The 18,947-nt window shown below is 41.1% G+C and overlaps 1 long non-coding RNA gene across 1 annotated transcript; it reads right to left on the bottom strand.

Moving 5' to 3' along the window:
• Positions 1 to 9,208: 9,208 nt before the first annotated feature.
• Positions 9,209 to 15,267, bottom strand: LOC125963056 (uncharacterized). Its single transcript, XR_007474821.1, has 4 exons — positions 15,208 to 15,267; positions 14,125 to 14,177; positions 13,369 to 13,514; positions 9,209 to 9,356 (listed from the first exon to the last, which is right to left on the bottom strand). It is a non-coding gene; the product is annotated as an uncharacterized LOC125963056 (long non-coding RNA).
• Positions 15,268 to 18,947: the final 3,680 nt, after the last annotated feature.

Genomic DNA, 18,947 nt, shown 5'->3' with positions numbered 1-18,947 from the left:
CCTATTGCATATCACAAAAGAATCAAAAAATAACAACAATAATAATACAACAACAGTGCTACTTCTCTACATGGAAGGGGGATAGCCCATAAGAAAGGGATAGTCTCAATTTTATATGCAGGCTACTCTTTCTCAAAAATGCCATAATACTCCAGAGGCAGAGAACTGTGCTGGGGCTGAATGACCAACGTAGGGAAAAACCCTTCACACTAGTCAGAAGTAAGCTCTAGGCCTGGCTCTGCCACTTACTAGCCATGCGTTCTTAAGCAAATCACTTTGCCTTTCAAAGCCTCAGTTTCCTTTCCTGCAATTTGAGAACAACCCTTCACAGGTTGTGAAGATCAAATGTATGTGAAAGGACTTGTCCAACTATAAAAGCACTATGCAAATAAAAGGTACTTTACATAAGTACATTTAATTAAAGCGAGTTTCCAAGAACAGCAACTTTGGAAGGCACGATAAAAGCATGTAATGATTGACGGCAAAAAACACCGTAGTCAGAACACTTTGGGTTCAAATCCCAACTCTGGCAATTGTTAGTTATATAACCTTGACAAGTGCTTACCTTACTGAGCACAAGCTTCTTCATCAGTACAAAAAGCTATAACACTTTACTCAGGTGTATTGTAAGGATTAAGTAAAATATATGTAGCACACTCTTTGGAATACAGTTAGTAATAAGGAAATAATAACTATTATTTTCTATCAAGACCTTTCAAAACATTCACAGCCCTTGACACAGAAATTTCATGTCTAATCACTTGAATATGGGAATAATCCAAAATAAGGAAAAATATTTACATGAAGAAATTCTTCAATGTGTTGTTTATATTAGTAAAAAAAAAGTCCAATATTAGAGGAATAATTAACTATATTATGGCCTATCCACTAATGAAACATTTAGTAATGGCTAAAATGATGTTTACAAAACATTTATAACAACTTGAGAAGTGTTTACATAACAATGTCTTAGTGCCAAAAGCGAGGCTACAAAAAAATTATCATTTAGGGTGATCAAAAATATACACTAAAAAAATACATATATACTATACCAAAAAAACTGGGTAGTAGACTGATGAGTAATTATTAATTATTTCCAACTGCTTTTCTATATCTTACAATATTCTGAATGAGAAAAACTTTTTATGGTAAATGTAAGTAAACACAGTATATCAGTTTTCAGCAGATTTATTATTATGAAATTATAATAAACATTGATTGATATATTCAACAAGAGATAATGGAAGAATAAAAAGAATAAGGGAATACTCTGAACAAGTATGTGCTAATAAATAATTTAGATGAAATGAACCCATTCTTAAAAGGACACAAACTACTGAAAATGACTGAAGAATAGAAAATCTGAATAGACCTATAACAAGTAAAGAGTAGAATAAGTAATCAAAAAACTACCCACAAAGAAAGGCCCATGCCCAGATGGCTTCACTGACAAATTCTACCAAACAGTTAAAGAATTAATCCCAATTCTTCACAAACTTTTCTAAAGTATGGAAGAGATGGAATACTTTCCAACTCATTTTTTAAGGCTACTACTACCCTGATATCAAATCTAGACAAAGACATCACAGGAAAAGAAAAATAGAGACCAACATCTCTTTTGAATACAGATGTAAAAATCTGAAACAAAATACTACCAAACTGAATCCAGTAACATATAAAAAGGATTACATAGAGAGCTTCCAGGTTGGTGAACTCATGGTGGCTTGGAGAGGGCACAGAAGCTCGCACCCTTCCTGTAGCCTTGCCTAAGCATGTTTTCTCATAAACTGCTTCCCACCGGCCACAAAGCTCAGACCACCTGCCAGCACTGGGAGGAGGCTGGTGTCCATCCGCCATGATGCCTCAATGTGCACCTTTGGCCACTTGCTCACTTGAAGAAGTTCAAAAGTGCATGACTATGTGATCACCCAGCACAGGGATCAATGTCAATCACACCTCACTATGACCACTGAGGAATTCAAGGGAAAAAAAGCTCACAGAAACATCAGATAACCTTGGCCACAACATCAACTCATGAAACGATACGAAGTTTTCCTGTGGTGTTCTCCTAAGATGATGGTAACAATGTTGTGTCAAGGATGAAAGAAGCTACACTCTATAATAAGAGCTCTATACATAACATATACGATCAGAATACAAAAGTGTCAAGGATACGCTATTTTCTGAAATCAGTTTCCATTTCTGATCATCTATCTGTTAACCTAAACTAGGAATCATCTAAGATAAAGTCTGTCCCTCACAACATTCAAAAGTCTAATGTAGGAGAGGAATCAGATGGCAGAATAGAAGGATATGGAGCTCACTTCCTCTCACAAACACATCAAAAATCCATCTTCCTGTGGAACAATTCTCAAAGAATACCTACTGAACGCTGGCAGAAGATATCAAGACACCCAAAATTACAAGAAAAGTCTCCACGTAACCAGGAAGACCCCTCAATGCTTTTATCTGGATTCATGTTTAAAATGGGAGAGATTTCGTCCTTCATATTCCCCTGTAAATTCTCAGCATGGAACAGAGACTCCAGTGCCTGCTATGTTCTCAGTATTTCTGGCAGAATGAATGAATGAAACCATCATACATATTACTTCATGTTATATAAAACCACATTTATCGTTAAGAGCATTTGTGCTTTCTCAGTATTTTCATGCATCATCAATATAGGTGTATTATATTCAGGAATAAGTAAAACAGTGCTTGTTTAAAAAAAATAGAGTTTAGGGACTTCCCTGGTGGTGCAATGGATAAGACTCCGTGCTCCCGATGCAGGGGGCCCGGGTTCGATCCCTGGTCAGGGAACTAGATCCCACATGCATGCCACAACTAACAGTTTGAATGCCACAACTAAGGAGCCAGTGAGCTGCAACTAAGGAGCCCATGTGCCGCAACTAAGGAGCCAGCAAGCCGCAACTGAGGCGGCTGCCTGCCACAACTAAGGAGCCCACCTGCCACAACTAAGACCCCGTGCAACCAAATAAATAAATATTTTTTAAAAAATAGAGTTTAGGGGATTAAGAGGTACAAATTATTATGTATAAAATAAGCTACAAGGGGCTTCCCTGGTGGCACAGTGGTTGGGAGTCTGCCTGTTGATGCAGGGGACATGGGTCCGTGCCCCGGTCTGGGAGGATCCCGCTTGCCGTGGAGCGGCTGGGCCCGTGGGCCATGGCCGCTGAGCCTGCGCGTCCGGAGCTTGTGCTCCGCGGCGGGAGAGGCCACAGCGGTGAGAGGCCCGCATAACGCAAAAAAAAAAAAAAAAAAAGCTACAAGGATGTATTGTATAACATGGGGAATATAGCCCATATTTTATAATAACTATAAATGGAGTATAACCTTTAAAAATTGTGAATCACTATATTATTTACCTGAAACTTATATAATATTATACATCAACTATACTTCAACTAAACAGAAAAAAATAGAGTTTATAAAGGTAATGCATGCAAGACCTCTTCAATAAAACCAGGTGGCAACTGCAAACAGAAAAAAAAAAGGATTATATACCATGATCAAGTGGGATTTATGCCAGGAATACAGAGTTGGTTCAATATCTGAAATTCAATTCATGTACAGTACATCATAGAATAAAGAACAAAAACTACATGATCATCTCAATACATGCAGACAAGGCATTTGACAAAATTAAATACCACTTTTTAATTTAAAAAAAACAATCAATAAACTAGTATTAGGAATGAACTTCCTCAACCTGATAAAGAGCATCCACAAAAAAGTCACAGCTAATATCCCACTTAAAGGTGAAAGACTGAATGCCTTCCCCCTAAGATTAAGAACAAGACAAGGAAGTCTACTCTTGCTTTTCTATTTAACAGTGACTGAGACTGTAGCCAGGATAGTCAAGCAATAAAGTGAAATCAAAGGCACAGAATAGAAAGGAGGAAGCAAAACTTCCTCTATTTGCAGATGACATGATTTATAAATAGAAAATCCTAAGGGATCCACTAAAAATCAATTAGAGCTAATAAATGAGTTTAGCAAAGTCTCAGGATACAAGATCAATCAATATACAAAAATCAATTGTTTTTCTGTACACTTGCAATGAACAACCCCAAAATGAAATTAAAATGACAATTCCATTTATAATAGCATCAAAAAGAATAAAACACTTGGGCTAGATTTAACAAAAGAAGAGTAAAACTTAAACTCTGAACACTACAAAACATCGCTGAAAGAAATTAAAGACCTCAATAAATGGAAAGCTATCCTGTGTTCATGAATCAGATGATTTAACTGTTAAGATGACAATACTTCCCAAACTGATCTACCGATTCAATGTAATCCACATCAACATTCCAGCTGGTTTCTTTTGAGAAACTGATCCTAAAATTCATATAGAAATGCAAGGGACCCAGAAAGCCAAAACAATCTTGAAAAAGAGAAACAAAGTTGAAGGATTCACACCTCCAATTTCAAAACTTTCTACAAAATCTATAGTAAGCAAGACAGTGTGGTACTGGCATAAGGATGGACATATAGATCAATGGAACAGAACTCAGAGTCCAGAAATAAACCCTGACATTTATGGTCAATTGATTTTTTAAAAATAAATTTATTTATTTATTTATTTATTTATTTTTGGCTGGGTTGGGTCTCTGCTGCTGTGTGCGGGCTTTCTCTAGTTGCGGCAAGTGGGGGCTACTCTTCGTTGTGGTGCACAGGCTTCTCATTGCAGTGGCTTTTCCTGATGCACAGCACAGGCTCTAGGCACGTGGGCTTCAGTAATTATGGCTCGCGGGCTCTAGAGCGCAGGCTCGGTAGTTGTGGCACACGGGCTTTGTTGCTCCGCAGAATGTGGGATCTTCCCGGACCAGGGATTGAACCTGTGTCCCCTGCATTGGCAGGCAGATTCTTAACCACTGCGCCAGCAGGGAAGCCCTGGTCAATTGATTTTTGACAAGAGCGCCAAGATCATTCAATGGGGAAAGAATAGTCTTTTCAACAAATGGTGCTGGGACAACTAGATATTCACATGCAAAGGATAAATTTGTATCCCTACCTCATACCATATATGAAAATTAACTCAAAATTGATCAAGAACTAAATGTAAGACCTAAAAATACAAAATTCTTAGAAGAAAACATAAGCACAAATAATCTTGACTTTGGCCCCAAAGCACAAGCAACCAAAGAAAAAATAAATTGGACTTCATCAAAATTAAAATCTTTGTGCTTCAAAGAACATCATCAAGAAAATGAGAAGAAGGCTTCCCTGGTGGCGTGGTGGTTGGGAGTCTGCCTGCCGATGCAGGGGACACGGGTTTGTGCCCCGGTCCGGGAAGATCCCACGTGCCGCGGAGCAGCTGGGCCCACGAGCCATGGCCGCTGGGCCTGCGCGTCCGGAGCCTGTGCTCCGCAACGGGAGAGGCCACAACAGTGAGAGGCCCGCGTACCGCAAAAAAAAAAAAAAAGAAGAAGAAAAAGAAAATGAGAAGACAACCCACTGAATGGGAGAAAATATTTGCAAATCATACATTTGATAAGGAGCTTGTAACTAGAATATTTTAAAAACTCTTACAAAAAAATATAAAAATAAATAACTCAATTAAAAAATTAGCAAATGGGACTTCCCTGGTGGTGCAGTGGTTAAGAATCTGCCTGCCAATGCAGGGGACATGGGTTCGAGCCCTGGCCCGGGAAGATCCCACATGCCGCGGAGCAACTAAGCCCGTGTGCCACAAGTACTGAGCCTGCACTCTAGAGCCCGCAAGCCACAACTACTGAGCCCATGTGCTGCAACTACTGAAGCCCGCACGCCTAGAGCCCATGCTCCGCCACAAGAGAAGCCACCACAATGAGAAGCCCCCACACCACAACAAAGAGTAGCCCCTGCTCGCCACAACTAGAGAAAGCCCGTGCACAGCAATGAAGACCCAACACAGCCAAAAAAAACCACATCAAATGATCTGAATGGTATTTCCCCAAAGAAGATCTACAAATGTCTAATGAACACATGAAAAGATCCTCAACATCATTAGTCATTAGGGACATTCAAATAAAAACCCTAATGAGATACCACTCCATACCCACTAGGATGGGTATAATCAAAAGGACAGACAATAACAAGTGTTGCTGAGGATGTGGAGAAATAAGAACCCTCATACTTTCCTGGTGGGAATATAAAATGGTGCAGCAACTTGGGAAAACAGTTTAGAAGTTTCTCAAAATGTTAAACATTGAGCTACCATATGACCCAGCAATTCTACTCATAAGTCTATAGCCAAGAGAACTGAAAACATGTTTTATATAATAACTTTTACGTGAATGTTCATAGTAGCATTGCTCACTATAGCGAAAAAATAGAAACAATCCAAATGCCCATCAACTGATGATTGGATGAATACAATGTAACATATTCATACAATGGAATATTATTCAGCATTAAAAAGGAATGAAGTTCTGATTCATGATACAACATGGATGAACTTTGAAATACAACACTGAATAAAATAAGTCAGACACGAAAGACTCCATATTGTCTGATTACATTTATATGAAATGTCCAGAACAGCCCAAATATATAGAGACAAAAGGAGATTTGTGATTACCTAGGGCTGTGGAGGTATAGGGTAGGAGAGTAACTGCTAATGGTTTGGGGGGCGGGGGATGAAAATGTTCTAAAACTGACTGTGGTGATGATTGTACGGCTCTATGAATATACCAAAAATTCACTGAAGTTTACACTTTAAACTGGTGAATTGTGTAGTATGTGAATAATAAAGCTGCTATTATTAAAAAGTGATCCAGGAAAACAGTTTGGCATTTCCTCAAAAAGTTAACCACAAAACTACCATATGACCCTGAAATTCCTACTACTAGGTATATACCCCAAAGAACTGAAAACAGGGCCTCAAATAAGTACACGTACACTCATGTGCATAGCAATACTATTCACAATAGCCAAAAAGGTGGAAAAAACCCAGATGTCCATCAAATGAATGGACTAAAAAATGAGATATATTCATACGATGAAATATTATCCAGCCTTAAAAATGAATGAAGTACTGATACATGCTACAACACGGATGAACCTCAAAAACATTATGCTAAGTAAAAGAAGCCAGACAAAAGGGTCACATCGAGTATGATTCTATTTACATGACATGTCCAGAACAGGTAAATGCATAGAAAAAGAATACAGATGGGTGGTTGCCAGGTGCTGGGGGAAGAGGAAATAGGGAGAAACTGCTTAATAAATAAGGGACTTTACTTTGGAGTGATGGAAATGTTCAAGAACGAGATAGAAGTGGTGGTTACACAACTTTGTGTAAATGGCACTTAACTGTTCCTTTTAAGATGGTTAATTTTGGGCTTCCCTGGTGGCACAGTGGTTAAGGATCCGTTTGCCAATGCAGGACACAAGGGTTCAAGCCCTGGTCCGGGAAGATCCCACATGCCTTGGAGCAACTAAGCCCATGCGCCACAACTACTGAGCCTATGCTCTAGAGCCCGTGAGCCACAACTACTGAGCCCACGTGCCACAACTACTGAAGCTCGTGTGCCTAGAGCACATGCTCTGCAACAAAAGAAGCCACTGCAATAAGAAGACAGTGCACCGCAACGAAGAGTAGCTCCCGCACGCCGCAACTAAAGAAAGACCGCGCAGCTACGAAGACCCAGCACAGCCAAAAATAAATAAATTTATTTTTAAAAAGATGGTTAATTTTGTGTTGCATGAATTTCACCTCAATAAATTATTTAAAAGAAACAGCAATCCAAAAATTGAAGTTAATGTTCCCATTTGCATGCAACATTTTAAAAGCTGAAAAGTATTTCAAAAAGAGAGAATTTACGTTTACATTTCTATGTTTTGTGTTTTTTTTTTGCGGTATATGGGCCTCTCACTGTTGTGGCCTCTCCCGTTGCGGAGCACAGGCTCTGGACGCGCAGGCTCAATGGCCACGGCTCACGGGCCCAGCTGCTCCACGGTATGTGGGATCTTCCCGGACTGGGGCACGAACCCGTGTCCCCTGCATCGGCAGGCGGACTCTCAACCACTGCGCCACCAGGGAAGCCCTACGTTTTTTTTAACCTAAGAAATTTGGCTAAATTTTTAAAACTCTGGGTAGTCTTAGATATAAAAAGAGAATAACTCTCTTTACTCTCATAATAAATTACTACCATGGAATTAGTTCAGTTGGAGCTTTTGAAAGATTTATTTCATGACATGCTTACAGATCTGAAAGAGTTAGTGCATCTCCTGTTGCCCCACTGTCAGAGATTAACTGGCTAACTCACTGGCACAAGTCAGCTGGGAGAGAGACCAACATGTGATTCCCAAAGGAAAACATTCCACACTAATTAGAATAGAATACTCTGTAGCCTAAACTCCGCATCTTAAGCCTGAGTAAACTGCTAAAACCAAGATGTGGAACAGAAATTGGGAAAATTATCTATAACCTAGATAACAAAGGAATGGAGTTTAAGAGCAAGTTATTCACACAAGCACCGCAGCTTGTTTGTTTCTGGTTTAATTTGCATGTGGAGACTATGTCCGTTAAACACTCAAGTGAGTTTCAAATAGATTCTAGTATCTATGAGAAAGAACATCAGTACAAAATAAACAAAGGAAATACTGAAGCCTCTAATTACATGGGGGTAGTGGGGGGCACATCATCTATTCAGAAACAACACACTTTTCAGGAAGCAGATAATCTAGCATTTCTCAAATTCTACGTAGAATATTCTAAAAACATGAAGCAAATCTCATGAAGTTCTGTATTGAATAGCTATAAAAAATCTGATCGAGTTATAAAATCTAATAAAAATTCAATGATGCTACCAAATGTCACATAGGTATGGATAGAGCTATTTATAAACGTACTGAATAAACAGATATAAATTTACAGAGAGGCTTTCTTGTTCCCTGCCACTGAGTTTTAAACTGAGATTTTATATTGGTACATTTTCAACTGAAATCAAATCAAACATAAAATATCTCTCAGATAATACTTTATGGCACATCATATATTCAAAGCTACATCTTCCTAAAGGTAGTTTCCAACGTTATCCCAATTTAACCTTCAGTTCAAGTGATGATGCCTCGTGCAAAATCACTCTGGGCAGCTTGAGAACTGTGTGCGTAAATGAGAAAGGGGCAGAGGGTGAACCCAGCTCACTCTCCCCTTTTGATCCAGGAAGACAGGCGCACTCCTAGCACTCACCTTTCTCAGATTTCTTGTCTTTCATTGAAGATGACGTGCCACAGCCCATGTCTTGTAAATCATGAATCAACTTCTCACTCTAAAACAGGGTGAAAAGTGCTTCCCTTTACTCTGCGAGGAGCCCCTCCTGACTGATCCACTTCGGTCACAGATCCTGATGAGGAGGACACACGAGGGAGGAAGGAAAGCGGCCGTTAACAAGGTGTCTAAGGGCTGCTCAGCAGGATTCATTTTACGCTTCTTCTCAACTGCTGTTCATCATATGATATGGAAAGTGATCAGACATAGTCTAATCCTGGTTTATTTTCCAAAACACAGAAGCAGCAACAGAGCAGCTGTACATTGCTTTTCTGCAACACATAAATTACATTTTCCCCGTGTCTAGGTCAGATCAATACTCTATAAAATAAAGCATTAAAATGAAAAGAAAAATGGAAATGTAAGATCATACAATTTTCTAATTGAAATATAGGGAATGGGATATGAAAGGATCTGACATAATTTAACTGTTTTGCTTTTAAGCTCAAAATAGTTAAATCTATCTGGGCTTTTAAAAACACAAATTGGAGAATGGCTATGAGACAACAACAACATATTTATACAACTATGCCAAAATTCAAATCAAAATGAGTTCTTTGACACTATTTCTCAGAATCAGTCAGGGCACTTATTTTAAAAAAAAAAAAAAAAAAAGGAGGCTTCAAGGCCTCCCCAGAAACTAAAGCATCAGAATCCAGGAAGTTCCCTTTTCAAACAAGCTCTCCAGGCATTTCTGAGGCCCCTCCAAAGTCTGCCCTTGCACTCACCAGGCCTTCCGATGGCTCAGCTGAGACTGTTACATTGGATCTTCCACAATCACTCCATGGGAGTTTTCAACAAAATTCCTTTCTGTAGTAATCCCACCTCATGCCTTTTTAGGGTGATGTTTCCTTTATTTCGTGATACTCCAAACCAGCCTGTGCTAATCTATTTGCATTTCTTGATAGTAACAAAGTCAAAGAACAACTGACTTGGGACTCTGCCAGGCATGCCTATTTTTCCGTTAGTACTACACTAAACGCTGCAAGATTGCGACTCAATGAAAGAAAGGGGCAAAACAAAATGAGCAAAATATCTGAATTATGGAAATATTTTTAAAACAATAACCTTAATAAAGATATTCTGATCAGAGCTAGGCTTGATTCTATTATGTATTGAATTAATTAACCCTCCTAAACTTTGGGTTGTTTCCAAATTTGAGAGGCATTTCTTACATATCTCTCTTATCTACATCAGGCGTAAAAAATGTTAACAGGGTCAGCTCCAAGGGCAGAAAACCCTTGTGGCATTCCACTCCAGACCAATCTCTAGGGTTACTACAGACGCATTACATTCACACTCTCCTACTCCTTCAGTTAGGTGGTAAATTTACCCATCGTAAGCATCCACTTACTTATCTATGAGACGTCCTGGTAAATTTCGCTAACTATTTTAATGAAATTAAGATATATAATTTGACACCTTGACATTCCAGGCTAGCCAGCAGCAGCAGAAGAAAAAGAGGAGGAGGAGGAAGAGAAGAAGGAAGGAAGGAGGGAGGAAGAAAGGAAGGAAGGAAGGAAATCAGTTTGCCATTACTTTTAATAACAGAATTATAGACGTTTAAAGGTGGTAGACTTTTAGAATTACCCAGAATTTACACAAAGTGCAAGAAAACCAAGCCCCTTGTCTAAAGTCATATAGACAAACTGGCTGTCAAACTCTGTTGCATATTAGCATCACCTGGGGAGCTTTTAAAACTCCCAATGCTCAGACGGCACCTCACCAAATTAGTCTCTGGGGATTTAAAACATAGTGATGCCTGGGTCCCATCCCCAGAGATTCTGAGGTAATTGGTATTGAGTGGGGTTTGGGCATCAGGGGCGTTAAAAGCTCCCCAGGTGATTTTAATGTGCAGCAAAGTTTGCCATTCTCTACTGCAGACAATGTTCTAGGGAACCCATAGTGATGCCTAGTGATCATCACATTTGCCTCTAAATGCTTTGACTCCATCTGTTTGGAACAGAATTTTTCCAGAGGTCATGTCAGGCTTATAAGGCAGTGGCTTCTGGCATCTACTCTTTGCTTGTTTTTGAAATTGGGGCACTATTTACTCATCACCTCTGCTCTCTCCATTCTCAGACATTTCTCAAAGGTTATCTGCAGTGCCTATGAGAACACGTCTGCTGGGTTCTTCCTCACCCTTTGAAGTAGTTCATTTGGTCCCGGTGAGTTTCTCCAAGTGCCTAGATCCATGCTCTCCTATATGAGCACCACAAAACTTACCAGGGGAGATTATTTTAAAATGCAGACTCCCAGGCTTTACTGCCAATACTTGGATTCAAGCAGTCCAAGGGGGCCTGGGAATGTGCAATTAAAAGTGCACCCTTCATGGGACTTCGACACAAGCACTCCCCATATCTCAGTTTGAGAAAAACTGCTCTCCATATCTCCCTTGGGCTTTGCTTCCATCTTTATGCTATTTTTTTCTACCCCTTTTTATGAATACATAAGAGTTAGGCATTGAGTAGGCAACACTGATGCTACGATAGGAAGTGATATATTTCAAACTCAATTTTTTTTTCCAGAAAAAAAAAGCAATCTCTCTCCAAAGGCATTTGGTTCTCAGCCACTCCTCAGTCAATTCATTACACAACAAACAGAAGTCCATATAAAAGATTCACTAGGAACTAAAAAGCATCAAACTTGAATATATTTCTGCTAGACTGTAAGCTCCATGGGTACCTTTGTTTCTAAATACTCTTTGAATCTCTGGCACCTACACAGTGCATTTCACATAGCAGGTGCTTGATAAATGCCAAATGAATGAATGAATGAATGAATAAGGGAATGCATATTTCTAAGCCAGGGTCCTTTAAAAAATTAATGCTAAAAGTAATTATTAGTCCATCATTTCGTGCACAGATACATGCTATTTGATTACACAAAAGCCTTTTATTAAACCAGAAAATGGGTAGTACTTATATATTCATTTTTAAAGAAAAACTTTAAATCATGATAGAAAGAAATGAGCATTGTTCTAGAATTCTTGGGTTATTAGAAAAAAATAATTTGCTATTAGAATTTTTACATTATTAAATAATAATAATTTAATTTCCTTAGGTAACAGGTAAAACAAAACAAAAGGGTCAGCTCATTTTAATTCTCACCAAAACAAGAGCTGGTTAAGGCCAGGTGCCACTTACTACTCCCATACACTACCCAACCTAGACTGCAATCACCCACTTAAAGGCTGAGAGGGACGCACGTTTGTAAGCAGTGTATGTCCCTTTGAGGACAACCCTGGGTGGTGCAAAGCTGATAAAAATGATTTGGGAATTTTCCATTATTTGGGACAAGCTAAGCTTCTTCCACTCCCTGCCCTCTGTCAGCATCAGATAAACAGCGTGCTAAAGACGTCTCTGAAGAAATGATTTCCCTAGTGCCTGAAAGGAGTTCTCCAGCTCAAGAGGTGGGTAGTCTTTGCAGCATTCACAAAGACCCAAGGATGCCGTAGTCAGTGACATAAACCACTTAAAAGGTGGATCTTGGCAAATAACAGCTTGAAACTTGCTCAGTGCTGCTGCCCCTACCAATATATACCGAGGGTGGTTTTAAAGCATAAACGTAAAATAGTGACTCATCCTTGGCACACTTATAATCTGCAAAAGGAAAGTCTTCCAAGGCTTCTGCTAAAAGGTTTTCACTGTGCGTGGCGGGGGGTGGGTGGGGGTGCGGGGGAGGGTAGAGTGGGGGAGAACTGTTTGACGTTGTTTAGTTCTTTTCATCTTAACCACTATTCATTTCCCAAGGTGAAAATACAAGGAAAGAACAAAAGATGGCCCTTGGAGCCAACCCAACCTTGGTCTCCAAGCACCCTCCAAGTGCTAGCCCAGCCTCCCCAAGTTGTTCTTATTCATTCTTGATTTTCTTTCAAAGTGCATCTCTATTGAACGTCCACACCTTGGCTCAGCCACCTTGACCTTGATTCTGCTCCGCCTCTGGCATTCTAGATGTGACTTGTGTGGTTTCCCATGCTAGAAGCTCAGCTTTTCCTACAGATGCTGACTTTTGTGAGACATCTGTACTCCAGCTTGGCCCCAAGAAACCCAAATCCAGAACCCATAGTCATTTAACTGGCACCATACCCCAGCCCCCAGAGTGGGAGGTGAGCAGATCTAATTCTTCCCCCTTGGACTGTGAGACACAAGCATGGAGGACAGATGCGTCTTCAGGCTTACTCTGCGGCATTCTCTTTGGCATTCATTGAAACAGAGGTTCTACAGCCTGATGTCTGTGGACGAAAGATAATGAAGGGGCATAGAGCCGGGTAGAGGAGTCCCTGGCAGACCGCTCTAGATAGGCCCCTTCCACCACTACTCTTCCAGTAGAACACTGTAGCATTTGCTCCTGTGTGGGGTCTTAAATGAATAAAGAGAGTTCTGTAAGATGGAGCTGGTGATTATTCCTGGGTCCATGAAAGGGTAAGAAAAAGGAAGAAACGATACTGACCACCAGAATGTATCTGAGGGTGTGTGTTCTATCAGACAGGATTGTAATCAGGAGGCAGCTAGGCCTAGTGCCAGGTTTTCCAAAGTGTGTTTGTGGAAGAGGAGTTCTATGTGGTTTATGATTCTAGAAATAAGACCCCCCCCCAAATAAAAGTCCCACCATCAAATAAGTTCAGGAGAAGTAGGATTAAACAGGTTCCTTTACTGCAGAACTCTTCAGAGCTTTCTGGATGTTAATATGCATCTCTAATATGAATCTAACTGCCTAATGCTGGCCCAATGGACACTGGGGTTTAGAAGTCAGACGAACCAGAGTTTAAATTCTTCTCAGCTAGTCATTAATTCCTCTGCACCTCAGTTTTCTCATAAGAAAATAGGGATAATAACACCTACCTTACAGACTTGTATCAAAGGCTAATGAGAAGATCAATGGTGGAAAAAACCGACTGGAACAAAGAGCAATTCTTCTTAGCTGATGAGTTAGGAGGAGCCATGCACAGGTGGTACCCACTGTGGTTGACGTGTTGAAACAAAACGTGTTTGCTCACATCTCTTCCTTCAGAATGCACTGTCCGGGACCTCCCAGAGGTTAAATCCCACAGGTGTCTGTCTGCTGGTTCTGGGATAATTATAGACTCACAGAGAAAAGGACTCTTTTCCCCTGAGACCGCTAAGATCTGAGAAAACGCTTTACCAGTAATAACAGCTAAAGTCACTACTATTTATTAAGGGACTATTTACCCAGCACAGTGGGTACTTTATATTTCTATTATTCCAGTTAATCTTCACAGCAACTTTCAAGGGGAAAGTTGCTCACTCCCGTATTAGAGATGCAGAAACTAAGACTAAGAAATTAAATATCAGACTCCATGGCACAGCCGAACAGTGGCAGAACTAAAGACCCATTCTGTTTCATGCTTAAAGAACAAAAATGTCTGTCCACCAAAAAGTTAGCTGTGCCTTGGTTTCAGGATCCAATTGGATCAATCTACAGAAGCACTAAATCACTAAAGAGAATTCTTGAACATTGCAAGGAATTCTGTTTCCATTTCTTACAGATAGATGGAAATCCTGTGGTCCTCTGCGCCAACAAGAGGGCAAGGGAGCTAAAGGAAGATTTCTGAACGTGAAGTTGTATAGTGGGCAATGACCCATGAGGGGCCTGGAAGGGTTTCTCAAAGTATCCCCTCCCTCATTTTCTAGCTCTCACCCAAGTGACCACAGAGTTTTCCCAAGTATGGAGTTCATCTGAAACAGGCTACAACCCTTCAGAATGCAAAGTCACCTGTATACCTTTTTAAGCTGATGACAACTGATTTGTAATCAGCATATTTGAGAAAAATCATTCTGAGAAATTGCAAAGCAATAAAATAAACTTCAAGTAGAACACATTTCCTGTTCCATTGCTACACAATGTATGTTTATAATGTAGACTTCTGCTTGCCCAAAATACCTAAGAACAAACAAACATATTACCTGTTCCTTCTGCTTGGCCGATGCAGAGGATTATCCTCACCCCAGGTGTTTCAAGAAAAACAAAATCAGAAAAAAAACTTCTCTGTGAAGGATGCAGAGATCTGAAAGAAAAGAGGTACAATTCCAGCTCTCTCTGGAGCATCCCCCTACACATACTTAACACACACACACACACACACACACACACACACACACACACACACGCTCCATACATCTCACATTTCTGCAGCTCTCTGCAGGGAGAGCTCTTGTTTAAACAAATACAGGGACTTCCCTGGTGGCGCAGTAGTTCAGAGTCCGCCTGCCAATGCAGGGGACATGGGTTCGAGCCCTGGTCCTGGAAGATCCCACATGCCACGGAGCAACTAAGCCCGTGCTCCACAACTACTGAGCCTGCGCTCTAGAGCCCGCAAGCCACAACTACTGAGCCCGTGTGCCACAACTACTGAAGCCCGCCTGCCACAACTACTGAAGCCTGTACGCCTAGAGCCCGTGCTCTGCAATAAGAGAAGCCACCGCGATGAGAAGCCCGCAGACTGCAACAAAGAGTAGTCCCTGCTCGCCACAACTAGAGAAAGCCCGTGGGCAGCAACGAAGACCCAATGCAGCCAAAAATAAACAAATAAATAAATTAAAACTAAAACAAAAACAAATACGCATGCATACACACAAAGAAATAACTCGAACAGACTTTGCCTTTCAGCCTGGAAGGTGAACCCAGAGCCGTAGATCCAGGAGAGGCTGGGCTGGCCCGTGAGCCGCAGCTGTCTGCCCCAACCCTGCCCTGTTCCCAGTGAAGAGATAAACGGATGCACTCAAGTAATGCGCTGTGGTCACATGACTGCTTCCAAGGGGACCAGGTCACTGTTTGCATAAACAATCTGATCAGTACAAAATACAAAATAAATTTTGGTAAATAAGGGCAGAAAAGCACTTAGTAGCTGACTCTTTAGGTCAACTGAGGATCATTTTTAGGAAACATTATAGTAACCTGGGCACGATTAAGAAAAGGAAGTGGGGGCTTCCCTGGTGGTGCAGTGGTTGAGAGTCCGCCTGCCGATGCAGGGGACGCGGGTTCATGCCCCGGTCCGGGAAGATCCCACATGCCGCGGAGCGGCTGGGCCTGTGAGCCATGGTTGCTGAGCCTGCGCGTCCAGAGCCTGGGCTCCGCGACGGGAGAGGCCACAACAGTGAGAGGCCCGCGTACCGCAAGAAAAAAAAAAAAAAGGAAGTGGGAACACTAAACATTACTCCTTAGGATTTGAAAAGGCATGGGTTTAAGACAGTAACCTTTGGGTGCCATACTGCAAATTCATTTCTATGACATTTTTATTCTTCCAGTTATTCAATTAGCTGCTGGTTGAAGAACGTGAAATGGAGTCCCCCTAACACTGAGTTCCTCTGTGGAGTTTATGATTAAACTCTCTATCCCAAACTTTATTCCCTTTCTTGCCCTGCACCTGTTCCCCTCAAGTTGAGGAGTACCAAAGAAAAGGGAGGATTGAAACTGAGCAGGACCCTGCAGGGGCCCTCCCAGGTACAAAAGCCCCTCCATGTCCCCTGTTTCTTGTTCGTAGAGAAAGGCTTTAGTCTCCTAGGCTTCTCTGAGTTCCAAAGAGCAGACGCAAGCAGTTAATAATGAGGACAACAGTCACAGGACTCCTAGCTCCTCCTGAAGGGATACAGATAATCTGATGTATATCTCTGAGCTGTTCGGCAGAAACTAAGACCCCTTACCCAGCGGAGGATGGTGACTCCCTGCTGACCACAGGTATGTAGACACCACACTGGCTGGAAGCAGAAGGTTGAGATTCCTGAAACACCACCCTGCTACCTCACCACCAACCAATCAGAGGAAGCTCCACAAGCTGATCATGCATCCTATGACCCTCTCCCTTAACACTGTCTTTAAAAACCCTTGCCTGAAAGCCATCAGGGAGTCCAGGTCTTTTGAGCATAAGCTGCCCGTTCTCCTTGCGTGGCACCCTGCAATAAACCCTTATTTTGCTACAAACACCCGCTGTCAGAGTTTGGCTTTCGGCGCCACGGGCACACGAGCCCTTGCTCGGTAAAAAAAAATATCTGTGAGAGGGAGATTCACCTCCCATCATCAGCAAAACGGAAAAGGAAAGTTGACCTGTGATTTTGCTGAGTTTGAGAAGGAAGACGAGGAAGACATGACTGAAAAACTGAAGTGCCAGTGTCAGTACTGGATGTCACCAGCCTCAGTTCTGCTGTCCTTTGAGGCTATCCAGAGGCGAGTGATCTTGTTCCTAGAGTCTCATGCTGACTGCAGCTGCGCCAACAGCAGTATTCCTCCCAAACTCTTCCTAACTGGTTACACAGCGTATGTATTTTTGAGCTTACTGGCCTTAGGCATCGTGAGCTAGGATTTAAAGGTCTCCAGCCATAATCATTTCATAACCCCACCCAAGCTGGTCTTTAGTCAATTCCTTTCTGCAATTGAGAACCACAGGAGATCCAGTAAAGTGGTTACCTAGCTTACTATTTAATCTAATGGAGTCACTTTAAAAATAACTGGAAAGGCAGTTCTGGGCTTCTGTACTCCTATTAGCATATTAAATATTGTCAGAGGGCCTCATTATGAGCTAATACAAATGTATAGGTTTCCATGGCAGGGACTCCAAGATTAGAACCTGATGTGAGGCTGCCATACACACTGTAAATGAGAATATAATTACCCAGGCTCCCCAAAAATAGTGGACAATGTCACTATATGGCTGGGTTTCCAGCCAAAGGCCTATTCAATCCATGTGATTAAAGGATGGCTATGTCTAGATACAGTTGTTCAAATGTCACCTCCTCTGCGTGAAGCCTTTCCTGAATCGCCAAAGGGGACTTAGTCATTCTGTCTTCTGGCTCTCAAAGCCATGTGTGTGTCCAATTATAGAACTTTCCAAAGTGTGCTGTAATTTGTCCTTTTACATGTGAAATCCTGAAGGAAAAGGATCCATTTCATTCCTCTTGGCATCTCCAGCTCCAAATGCATAAGAGGTACTGAAGGGGAGCAGGTTTTGCCACCCAAAATATGCCACTTTGGCATGAGAATTATTTTGAGCTAAAGGCAATCAAAAACCCAACAGATTCAGGAAAAGTTCTTTACCTCCCCCTCAACTGCCTAAATTTACATTGGAAAGGGGCCCTGTACCAGGAAAAGAACTATTACCAGAGATACCTTTTTACCTAACAAACTTATCTGCATTACAGGGCAACCTCTATTTTCCAAACCTCTCCTCTGCCTTCCTGCGAATGGCTTTCCTTTTCTTTGTATCCCCAGTCCCCCACCCTTTTCCTTAGCTCAGGACGTTATATAAGCTCCAATTATCTGGCTACCTTTTGAGTCTTCATATCTTTATGGGATTCCCATGTGTACATAATTAATTTGTTTTTCTCCTGTTAATCTGTCTTATATCAATTTAACCATTAGACTAGCCAAAGAACCTAGAAGGGAAGAAGGGAAAATTTTTCTGCCCCTACAGTACTCACTAAATATTTGTTTAATCATGGAAAGAACTCATGATTTAGGTGGTTATTTTAACAGCCAGTCTCTGGACCATGAATTGGATTGGCTGTGACCTTTATGTGATTTGGCTAAAATTTAGAATTTGCTTAAAATGAAGAACTTCACCATATTTTTCCACTGTATGAAGAACACTAAAATGTTACTTTGCGCACCACAAAGAGTCCTGTAGCCAGCTTCCAATTGTTAAATGAACCAG

The sequence above is a fragment of the Orcinus orca genome, chromosome X (assembly GCF_937001465.1).
Source record: "Orcinus orca chromosome X, mOrcOrc1.1, whole genome shotgun sequence".
Classification (NCBI taxonomy): domain Eukaryota; kingdom Metazoa; phylum Chordata; class Mammalia; order Artiodactyla; family Delphinidae; genus Orcinus; species Orcinus orca.
The sequence above is the reverse complement of the archived record's forward strand: the minus strand, read 5'-3'. Positions and strand labels throughout refer to the sequence as shown.